Source organism: Cryptomeria japonica, chromosome 3 (assembly GCF_030272615.1).
Source record: "Cryptomeria japonica chromosome 3, Sugi_1.0, whole genome shotgun sequence".
Classification (NCBI taxonomy): domain Eukaryota; kingdom Viridiplantae; phylum Streptophyta; class Pinopsida; order Cupressales; family Cupressaceae; genus Cryptomeria; species Cryptomeria japonica.
This window is the reverse complement of record NC_081407.1, coordinates 253702317-253714104: the sequence shown is the minus strand read 5'-3', so window position 1 is coordinate 253714104 and position 11788 is coordinate 253702317.

Below are 11788 nucleotides of genomic sequence, written 5' to 3'. Positions count from 1 at the left end.
TTTGAATTTTCAATTTTGGAACAAAGCTTACAGAATTGATTAATGCAAAATTTAAGAAAATAATGATTACACAACTTGAACTTTGTTGGGGGAAGAGGATGATACAATTTCCAAAAATGAAAGGACATCAAAATTTTAAAATTAGGGCCAAGGGAATACCACTTAATTCCCTAATTTTAAAAGTGGAATTTTTAAAATCAAGGCAAACTATAATTAACCTCATAACTTTTAATTTTTTTTTAAATTTGAAATGTTGAATTTTGAATGTATTTCCGATTCAAGAGGGATCAAAAATTGACAAAATCAGCCAATCTTCTGGATTTAGGCTATTAAATACAATCATAGCAGTCTCCCAGAATTTTAGGAAAAAAGTTGAGGACCATGGCGGGAATGCAATGGTCTTACCAACTTTTTTCAAAATTTTTATGGATGGATATTATGATGAATTTAAAGCTAGCCCCCCAAAAATGATGAATTTTATGACCTCTAGATGGGCAAAATGAAGGCGCAAATGTAAAAATAGGACCTTATTAGGGTTTTGAAGAAATAGAGGAACTAAATTGCAAATTTGAAAAATGTCAAACCTAATGGATAGGGACACCTTGGAAAATGTTTAGAAATCTGAATCAGAATAAAATTGATTTGAAATTTGCACAAAATCCAATTAATTTTTAAAATTAGGGTTTTATGACCTAACGACTTAATTTTAAAATTTAATTTTTTGGGAAAAGGGGGGAAATTGAAAATTTGAATTGTAGGAATGAAGACAAATCTAAGAACAATCAAAAATCTAAAAATTAAATGGAAGTCCAATTTTTGCACAAGTTCAAGATGAATTTTGAAAATTAGGATTTTGATAAGTAACCTCTTTATTTTGTAAATTTGAATTACAAATTGAACAAGACAATGAGGAAATTGATTTTTATAAACAAGACAATTTTTAGATCTAAGATAACCACAAGTAATTTTTTTACAAGTTACAAGCTCAATTTTAATTCGAAAAACTAAGGTTTTTAATGATTTAACCACTAAGTTTGCAAAAATTTAAAACTTGTAAATGAAAAATATGCAATTTTTTTTAAAGGAAAGCATGCAAGACATCGGATTCACCAAATTGTAATGGGGAAAAAAAGCGTGAATGATGGATGAAGAGGAAAACTACCCCTTTCCCTCCAAGGAGAGATGAGAGTTTTACTATGGATTACCCTTCAAACACTTTTCACTGTGTCACATTCAGAAGATGAGAGGAGAATTCAATGATTCAACCTTCAAAGAAGAAGATTGAATTCTAAATGAAATGGGAATGATAAGTTGATCCCCTCTTCCTTTTTTGAAATTGAAAGGAATTGATTGAACTATGTAGTACAAAAGTGACAAAGAAATGATTATAACTTAAGATCGAAACATGGGATGAAGCTATGCAAATGGATCTAGCAGTAATATGTTGAGACGAAGTCGCCCTACGAATTTGAGGAAAAGTTGCCTGGACCATGGGAAGAACATACACAGTCATCTTAAAAATTTGTGAAACAAAAAGGGTTTTTTTGCCTCTACAAATGGAAACTGAATCTGAAAGTACAACTGTACACTAGAAACCTACAGACAAAAAAGAGAGGAACATGGGTTGGAATTGGGGGTTTACCTTTATGTCAAACCCTAGTTTTGGAATTAACCAAGTAATGAAAGAAAGTGCTTGCAAGTAGATGTAAATGAACATCTGAGTTGTAAATCACCTCAAGGCAGGTTAAGATAGAAATGTTGATAGAAATTCTTATGTGGAATCGAATGTTAGAATAAATATCCTCTTCAATGGTTCAATCCTTGAGTTGAATGCAACACCTATCCTTGAAGGGAGACTTGAGAATTCTCAATGCTGGAAAAGAATTCTTCAAAGCTCTTGAATGCTTGATCGCTTATGCAACTTGACACACTCGAATCTTATCAAACTTTAAATTATACAAATGAGAGGACAAATGAACCTTAAATACATGTTAGTGGATTTGATTTTCATCATAGGCCAACATCGGAGGAGTTTCCTGCCCGATGCACAACCAGCAATGCAACCCTAGGAAGGGTCCTACCCCAAAATAGGGTAGGGATAGGGGAGCCACATACCTATCTTGGGAGGAAGAGGGAACCCAACCCTTATCCAAGGAGGGAAATGGGTAACACGTCCCTATCCTACCCCTTTCTCCAAGGGAGAGTGTAGACAGGGTGATGCAGAGGCCAAGAAAGAAGTTGTTTATGAGGGTTGAGCAATCACAAGTCTCCAATAAGGATAGAGGATTGGATCTCACATGCGTAATGACCCTAATGTAGGCAAAAATTTCTACGACCACCATTTTATGACACTACAGGTACCCATGTACAAATTCAATAAAATCTCTCACAAATTGAGAAATGGAGAAAAACCCAGTGGGAGAAAACTCGCCCCCCCCCCCAAAAAAAAAAAAATTAAAAAAAAACAAAGATGAAAGCACACAATTCTCTCAATGAAGAATGAAAAAAACAAAACCTCATGTGAGGAAATATTCCCCGCCCCCCCCCCCCCCCCCGTAAGATAAAAGAAGAGAGACCATGAAGCCCCCAACAATGTAGAATCTCCTACAAATATGGTCCAATGATCTTGACCAAAATTCCTCCCAATTATGAAGAAATAAAGCTAATGTTACACCAAGAATGTAAAAGTGTGACAAAGATAGGTATCGTTGTTGATAAAGAATGATCAATGAATCATGGATTGTAACAAAATGAAGATCAAACATGGAGACACCTATTTTGAGCATCAACTAGACGCTCATCAATAGCAGATTCATATAATATGTATCACTAAAGTCATGTAAAAACAAGTACAATCTATGTTTCAACTAGAGCCATGCACCATGTCTGACAAGATATTTCCCAATCTACAATGTACAAGATGATTACATCAAATATACTATCAATGAGAAGGTACAAGTAAAATGGTACTTTATATTAGTATGTGTACAACATAGATCATGCAAGAGAATACAACATGATAATGCAAATTTGGAAACATGATGATGTTGCCACCAAAAAGATGCTCTGTAGAATACTATAGATGAAGATGCCTCCAATTGGTATGTCAACAAGAAAAATGTAGGAGAAAATAACACCCCCCTTGGCTATCGATTGGAGAAAGCTTCAAATAGGTATGGTAGATAAGACAAATTTTATTTCAAGTTTTTCTTATTTAATGAAAATTTTGTTTTTAAAAAACTTAAATAAACGTTTAATAAAAACATTTATGAAAAAAATTATTAAAAATTAATAAATAAAATTTTGATACATATATATACCTTATTAAAAACTAAGTTAAGAAAAAGACACACTTTTATAATTTTTTTTATTTTACAAAACTTTAATTTAAAAAAATTTAAGAAAAACTTCTTCAAAGTTTTCTGAAAAACATTTTATTTTGCAAAGTTTTTATTAGGAAAACTATTAAAAAACATTTTTAAAAAAACCCTTTTTAAATTTTAAATTTTAAGAAAAATGCAAGGCCACATGTGGGACCTATAGGTGTCCCCCTATGGGCATAGTTGGTCTACGGTTCTTGCAAGTCCACTTGTGGGGTTGTAGGTCCTTGCGGTACCCCGCAAGTACATTGCGGTGCTCATAGGTGACAAGAAAAATACCTCTAATACCAACTTGAATGAAGCCAATTTCTATATATTTTCTTGAATGTGTTTATGTTTATGATAGACTCTAAATTAGTTGACATGCCATAAGTGCAAGTATGATTTCAATCATCATATAAGTTATGGAGTCATTATGGAGTGTGAGAGGTTAGTTATAGAAATATAGTTAATGGAGTCAATAGGAAGTGTTAGTGGCCATTTAAATAACATGATGTTGGCATCAATTCTAAGTTTATATGGGATATTAATTAAAACATAATTTATGATTATATTGAATGGAGAGCACTATAGATTCCTTCAATTCCTAGATTTACCTTAGATTCATCCCATGGAACTAACAATAATATTTATATCATTCTGTATTATTTTTGAGAAAGTATCTCTCTGTAGCGTTATAAGAGGAAAATTTTAGATCCTACAAAAATTATCAAACATGAATTATCAGGTTGATAGATTTTTGTTTGTGTGTTAGACTTCCACATATGAATTTCCAACAAAATGAAAAAACCTATACAAATTAAGGTGTATTATTTAATACAAACCCATTTCAAGATTTAATCAATTAATGCTACAATATTTTAAAATATAGGGTATGATAAATGTCTATGAAATCATAGTTAGAAACATGATTTAATAAAAACAAAAAAAATTATTAATAAACCATAGAATTGAGGATTTAATTTAACAAAAAATCAAGGATTAAATTTCCCTAAATGTTACTCCAAACTAGGAACAAAAATAAAAAGGAGAGTGTAAGACATGAAGGAATGAAAAGGGATTTCTAAAAACTAATAATTGACACTCATCCATACCTTTTAAACGCCTCAATACGTTAAATTTATGTCAATCAATATAATGACAAATAAAACATATGACGATATGCCTCCATCCTTTGTGATTTGATGGAATCTTTTGGGCACAAGTTGGGAGTATACAATTTAAATATTTCCAGTGCCATTTCTTAAGGTTCTATATAGGATTCTATAATTGGAAATCAATACTCTTGCATGCCTCTTGAATGCTTCTATTTTTTGTATTCATCTAGACTAGCACAATGGAAAAGAAAACATCAGATGAAATTTGTCTACCGTTTATATTTTGATGCATATCAAAAACCTTTTTGAAAGCTCCCATTTTTGTAAACCCTAAGAGCAAATACAAACAAACCATTTGCAAATGCTAACCACCCAAGTTTGACAACTAGTATTCATTAATATAATGATTGTCATTTAAGTAGACCTCAATTTTCCCTATTTTTCTAACTAAAAATTAAAAAGAACCCACCTAAATTCTAAGAATCCTATGAAATAGTAGAATCCTAAGAAATACGAGACAATATTAATCAAATGGAAGCTTAGACACTTCTTGTACTTGTGATTTTGATTAATAAAAGTGGGATAGGCCTGAACATAGAGTGACACCTAGGGCTCACGAGGAATGTGCAACCAATAGAAAATCCCCCCAGTAACACAAGAGTACCTTGACCCACAATCAGGGCCTATATACATTTTTTTTCCTTCTCCCTTTTCCTGATCAAATATACATGTATGGTCTTGATAGCCTACATGAAGATGTTATGCATATTGGCTGCTTTCTTGCATGCTAGATTGGCCTCCTCAATTTTCATTTTGAGGGCCTCTTGGGATTGCTTGATTTCATACACCTCAAATTTAGATTTACTTATCTTGAGCTTTGCGTCCAAATATTCAATCCTAATATTCACCTTATCCAGCTCCTCTAATAAACTCATTAGCATCATCAACATCCTCTAACCAGGAATTTTAGTCATAGTTTCAACTTCATTCACCACCTCCAACCTGCTAATTTTCCTTATTGTCACATTCATCTTCCCAACAATACATTTCAATAGATCATCCAACCTTTATGCACCATTAGGGAGGTCCTTCATAATTTTGGTAATGATTGTAAATGATCTTGGGGGCTTGGTATTTACAAGGGAGAGGGTTTGTGGGGGGAATTCTAGGCTTAACATCATCCATAACATTACTGGCAGGGGAATAATCTAAGCCCACAATTTCAAGTGAGTCTGATTCATTAGAGGAAATAAAATCAGAACCAAATTTCTCAACTATATCCACATCCTTGTGCACCTCAATTTGGGGTTCTACATCAAGGTCCTTTTTAGAGGCAACAATAGCTTTAAATTTGGCCATGCGCATTGGCTTCTTTCTTGTGGGCATTTTAGAACCAAAATGATATGCTTCACTAGTTGGAATGGGGTGGCAATGAGATCAACATATAAGCTAGGGTCATGAGTGAACCCAATTTTAATTGTGGAGATCCCACCTGAAGGGGTTAGAGATAAATGGAACTTATAAATCCTATGGATGAGACCCTGATAAAGGGGAGTTTTACCCTTAACAAAAGTCCTAGAAGAATATAATGTTGGAGATAAAATATATGGTTTTACCCTCATGTATAAATAATAGAAGGTTTCAAGAGTCTTTTGGAGGTTGACATCTTACGTTGACTAGATTCTTCACCTTTCACAAAAAATTGAATGTATTTTATTTGTTCATATCCCTAGAGAATATGATATGATACTATTATAGAGTATTTAGTCGAATGGTCCTTTTTACCTCAAAGGTCCTAAATTAGGTTTCAATATCATCTTTTTAATCTTTATAGTTTCTATAAATCCGGTATAATATTTTTGTTTAAATATTTTAGTTAGTTTTCCACTAATATTTTGTATTTTATTAGTTTCATAGATTGTTCTAATACTTAGAAGTGGTATTTTTTTGAAAAATCGCCTTGAAATTTTACCCTTTAGACTTCAATAACAAGTTAATAACAAGTTTAGTTGTTCTATAAATATTTTTTTATAAATCTCTAAGTTACATTTTTATCATTTTATCAAAAATATAGTATTAAGAAAAAAATTCTCCTTTTCAAACCACCTAATTTAAAAAATGGTTCAAAAATATCTCAAAATGTCAAGATTAAAATATCCCTTCCTAAGCAAGGAATTCAAATTTAAATAGCCAGTTGTAAAAATTATCTATATCTCGGGTTGGAACAGTTGGCAAGAGACAATTTTCCATGATGTTAGATGCATGGAGATTACTTAGGGGTTGTTAGTGATGGAAACTCAACTTAGTAATCCTATCTAGTACTTATAGATTTGATCTCTCGGAAGCCATATTGACTTTAACCATAAGTCTGACATAGTGTGAACAGAGTGTAAAAATTCAGTGAGCACAACTCATTATTAGTGATTTAATCTTGGTTGCGGTGATTGGGATAGTCAATTGGTGTGTTAAGGAAGTCTTTTTGTAATTATAGCCTTTGATGTTGATTCTAATACATGATTCTTTATCCAATATCTAGTGATTCTAAAATATTCAAGGAGTTTGTGCCATTGCATATGAATCTTGTGATCGCATGTTTTAGGTCTAGTATATAGATTTATGGTGGATTGAGTCGACATGGAACTACACGTTTTATATTTTGGATTTTTGCGAAGCTGACTTGTTGGAGATCCATTTTCACAGTGCTGATATATAAGGTCGACTTGGTTTATGATTTTGAGGGACAAGGTGTGAGAGAAATTATTTTGGGAGTGATTGAGCACAGTTTCACATGCACATATTTAGTTTTGGTGATCCAATATTTGGTAGCAGAACTGAATAGAGCAATTTTTCTAAGAAATGATAATGGATCATTTTGAGCCTAACCAGAATTGTTTCTTGGCATTTGTAGATGCTATATTCCAACAGACATTGTATTTGTTGTTATATCTCATTTGTAGGATAGTGAATCCTCCAGGTTTGCAGCCCTATTTTGTATTTGAGTAGAGAGTTGTAGGCAATGTTCCTAAATGCAAGTGCATTCCCCTTTTGTAATATTGTTCTACTACTAGCCATTGTATAATTATATTGCGGGTTCAAATCCCATAGTTGTTTTTTACTTTCCATGTTTCCACGTAAAAATTCTGGTGTTATGGTTGTGTGATTATTTTATTTAAGTTTCGCATTATAATTTCTTTCTTATGTATTCGGTGGTTTAAGAATTAGTTTATTAAAATAGTAAAGTGCAGAACACTGATTCACCCCCTCCCTCTCAGGGTTCATTGATTCCAACAATTGATATCAGAGCCTAGTTCCTCCAAGGAAGCTTAACAACTTGAAAAAGATCCAAAAGATTGAATCAATGGACTCCTTGCATTGACAACTTAGACTGGCACTTGAAGATCTTGATTCAGCAAGAAAATAAGTAAGTTGTTTGAAAAGAAACTTGAATGTAGCTGAAGATTTCATCGAGACACTAAAAGATCAAGTGAGCACTTTTGTAGAGAAGACAAAAGAGTTGATGATAAAGTTTAAGGAGAAAGAAGAACAAAGCATTGATAATCAAGTCGTACAAGGCAAAAGAGATGAATGTGAGAAGTTGGCTAGGGAGAATGCAATTTTGAAGAATGAGGTGAAATCCATTATAATGAAGCTGATAAAAGAGATTCAAGATTGAAAGAAGAATGAAGAAACCTTGAATCAATCACTGAAATATAATATTTGATGAATATTGCAAATTGACATATGAGAATGATCAATTGAATCTTGAATTGGTGCAAACAAAGAATAATTGACAAAAACTTGAAAGGAAGATCATAATTCCGAGAGATGAGCTGACTATTGCTAATGAGTACAAAGAAAAATTCAAAGCTAGTTTATCCTAGGTGGATCAGATGCTAGAAAGTTAGAGACATGGAAAAGACATGCGAGGTCTTGGATTTGAGAAAGCAGAATCCTCTGGTTTTGGTCAAAGCAATCATAAGAAGGGAAAGAAACCTCTGGTAAGACAACCTAATCCTTATAAATTCAATGGTAAATATTTTATTTATGGTAAATTTGATCATATGGCAAGTCAATTCAGAAGTAGGATGAACAATGGGATGATGAATAATATGATGAACAATGGGTCTACCTTTACCAGTGAATGTTTCATATGCAACAAATTTGGACATAAGTCAAACATGTGCAGAACAATAATGAAAAACTTTCAGAATAAGAGATGATATGCTATTGGTATGCTTGGGCATATTTCCAACCAATTAAGGATGATATCAAATTATATGAACTCTAGTTCTATACAAAGAAGTCTTATTTGTCATGCATGCAACAAACCTGGTCATATTGCAAGATATTGTAGAAGAAGGAATGTTCTCGTAGGAAAGAATAAATCAGATGAAAAAGGAAAAACTAAAGTGGAAGAGATAAGTGATCAACATAAGAAGAGGTGGGTGAAGAAATATTTTTTTACTGTTGAAAATGGCTCCACACCTGATTTTGGTGTAGGAACCTCGTTCGATAACTAAGGCATTTTTTCTTTAGGGGGTAAACTATCATGTAAATCCATATAACCCCCTTGCTGAGATCTGTAACCAGTTCTAGAAGGTTGCAGAAGATCTATATTAGATGTCTAAATGTTATCTGAAAGAATTCATGGTGATTTGTGACTCTGGTGAGCGAATTGATGCAGAACAAGGTATCCACAAGATTTTAGGGTCATGCATTTATTGCAAATAAAAGTTAGGTTTTCAGAGGATTAAAGGGTATTTCTCTATTCATTCTTCATAATGCTATTAAAGAGAAAAGAGTAGATTAGTAGAGTGAAAGAGATTCTGAAGAAAAATTCAAGCTTGTAGCGATTTGATTAAGACTTCTTGCATCTGGTTGTGCTTGAAAAGGTGTTTCTGAAGCAATCAGTTTATACCCTAAATTCAAAATAGAATCATCTTCTAGCATTGCAACTCCACTTGTTGTTAACATCACTGAAAGAGATAGGCCCATTTTTAAGAAACATTTGTTTAAGTTAGTTGAAGACGATCCAAATGGTACATTTTCTTCTATGTTGTATGAAGTTTTACACAATGAAGATATTAGGGCTTACATACATTGCACTATTGAGGAACTGGGAAATTCATATATGTTATCCCTGTATGCTCAACACATGGTTGATGGATTTGCCAATATAAAATCAAATTTTAATAATAAAGGATTTTATTTAGTTTGTTCACTTCCTAGTATTCGAAGAACCTGAATGGGTAAGGTATTTTCTAAGGAAAATCCATGATGAATTCATATGGCTAGACAAACCCTACAAGAGCACAAAGCAAGCTATTCAAGCAATGACCTGTATGAATGCTATCGGTGAAGTTCCTAGCCTCCAAAATGTAAAGAATATCATTGTAATGGAGGTAACGAGTTCAAAACACGACAATAGATCAATGACCATAAGTGATATAGTGGAATTTGATGTACAATTTTCTTCAATCGTTATCGGTTATAAATTTTATCTATCAAGCAAGAAAAACTCAGTATCAAGTACTGCAATTTATGCAACTTATCAAATTCTCAAGGAGAACAAGAAGAATGATTTATGTTTAGTGCTTCTCAGTGAGCTGATGAGAAATATCAAAAAGATCAAGCAGGACAATAAGCATATATTTAAATTTGGCTCCTTGATTATTTGCTTGGCTCTGTATTTCCCAAATGAAATCTCTAAGATTGGAAAGGTGTAATGGGCATATGTCAAACCGGTGTTAGTGTAAATCAAAGAAGGATTGCAAGGTGTTGGTGATGTAGTTGTTCAAAAATATGCCTTATAGGGTTACTTCAAGACCTTTTAGGAGCTGATGTAAGGAAGAGAAATAATTCCAAAGGCTATGGCTGAGAAATAGGAAAACACAATATCCTTCACGATGGAAAAGGATCAATGTCACATGGAAGCAGTAGCTCGCCAAAGACTATTTGAGTTTTTCCAATTGGCTATGAGGTGGAATAAATCACTCATGATACATATGCACAACACCTCCTTAGTAAGCTAGTGGATCAGAACAAGGAAAGAATTGGTATCTTTAGAGAAAAGGACTTAAGCCTGTATAAATAGTTCACTAAATCCCCAAAAAGAGAAAGGTGAGAAAGGAAGTTGAATAACTGGCAGAGTAAATGGGCATAACAAGAGAAGCTATGTAGAGGGCTTGTGAGAAAAATTTATTGAAGGAGGAAGACGTGGTGAATCATCAGGATAAACTAGTTCCCACACCTTCCAAGAAATCTAAGTCTAAGACAAACAAGACAGAACCTACCTTCAGTACACAGAAAGAAGTTCGTCCATCTAAACCACAATCAACATCAACCGGTAGAGCAGAACAAGGAGAGAAGGAGAAGTCAGTGAGGAATTATGCCATTGTGGAAGAGGAAACTGAATCTGATGAAGAGGTTATAGAAGTGAAGAAGACTACCACATATGCCAGGGTAGTCCGAAAGCCTTCATCTGGTGAAGATCAACTAACAAAGAAGCCTAAAACTCAAGGAGAGCCATCTGGTCAAATCAGATCAGGCAAAAAGAAGAAATCTGAACTGGATGAAGCCTTGAAGTCCGGTAAGCTTCATGAATCATACACTATTGTGCCTCCTTTGACACTAAGTGAATTGATTAATTAGATAGTCAAGGAAGGAAATTTGAAAAATGTTTCAGTATATTATGGTAATTGTGATGAGAGTGAGCAGAGATCAATTGAAGAAGTTATAATATAGTATTTCAATACATATAGCCAAGTCTTGTTAGAGGTATCATCTATAATTTTGAATTAATTATATGATATTTTGGATGCCTGAAGACATGAGGAAAGCCTTGAAGATGAGAGATTGAAATAATAAACATTAGTTAATCAATGTGCAGTTATTTCAAAATATGAGATTCAAAGAATTTAGAAAATTATACAAGAAAAGTTTAGGAGTAAACATAGGGTGCACCAGATAATGTTTGGTAAATCTGCTGAAGTTGCTAAGGAAACTGAGAGCATTTTTGAGGAATTTTTTAAAGGAGAATTAGTATCAGATCAATCTAGAGAAGGATGATTCCCAACCAGAAGGACAATCTAGCAAAAACACTTCTCCTCTAATAGTCCATGTACAATTAGAAGTTTCTCATGAGCATCCATCTGTATAGATTGATCCAGTAGAGAAAGAAACTGCATATGACACCATTGATAGTTAGGAAGTTGGGGACTCTTGTGAAGCTGTGTAAGATCCTCCAATTATGGAAGTTTATTCAGAGGATGTTGTCAAGGAGATTGTTGATGAGAAGAGAGTGGATGAAAA